Source organism: Phaethon lepturus, unplaced genomic scaffold (genome assembly GCF_000687285.1).
Source record: "Phaethon lepturus isolate BGI_N335 unplaced genomic scaffold, ASM68728v1 scaffold43393, whole genome shotgun sequence".
Taxonomy (NCBI): Eukaryota; Metazoa; Chordata; class Aves; order Phaethontiformes; family Phaethontidae; genus Phaethon; species Phaethon lepturus.
This window is the reverse complement of record NW_010527782.1, coordinates 28379-28869: the sequence shown is the minus strand read 5'-3', so window position 1 is coordinate 28869 and position 491 is coordinate 28379. Positions and strand designations below refer to the sequence as shown.

The 491-nt window shown below is 47.7% G+C and overlaps 1 protein-coding gene across 1 annotated transcript in view; it reads left to right on the top strand.

Moving 5' to 3' along the window:
• ALDH1A3 (aldehyde dehydrogenase 1 family, member A3) overlaps positions 1 to 491 on the top strand; it is a 34457-nt gene that overhangs the window by 10551 nt on the left and 23415 nt on the right. The window lies entirely within an intron of this gene.

The following is a 491-nucleotide window of genomic DNA, read 5'->3' as shown; positions in this document are numbered from 1 at the left end:
CCCTACTGGATGTACTGGCTCGGGAAAATCTCTTTATAGCTGTCAAGCTGTGTTTACTTGGACTTCTGCACTGAAGAACTATTGCTAATGATTCCCCATCCTGTCCTGAAGGAGTCCTTCTGGTGCAGAACAAGGGGAGTAGGACCCGAGCTAAATGTGCTGCAGTTAGTAGAAGCCTTTAGATTCTACGGGCCTTGGGCATCTCTCCACATCATGCCCACAGATCCTAGCATCTCTCAGCTTAGAGCTGCTGTCAGTCCATACCGAAGATCTTGGACCTGAGCCCTCAACAGTTCAATGCTGCATTTTGGCTCTGCTTATCTTCAGTGGAATGGCATTTATGACATTTAGTGCTGTTAGATGTGTGAGTTCCTGAGCTGATGTCCCACTGAGGTCAGCAGGACTTAACATACATGGGATGTGCTTAGGAGCTGGTACTTGCCATGACTGTTTTGAGCTGGGTCTCTTTCCCCAACACAGTGTCTTTTAAC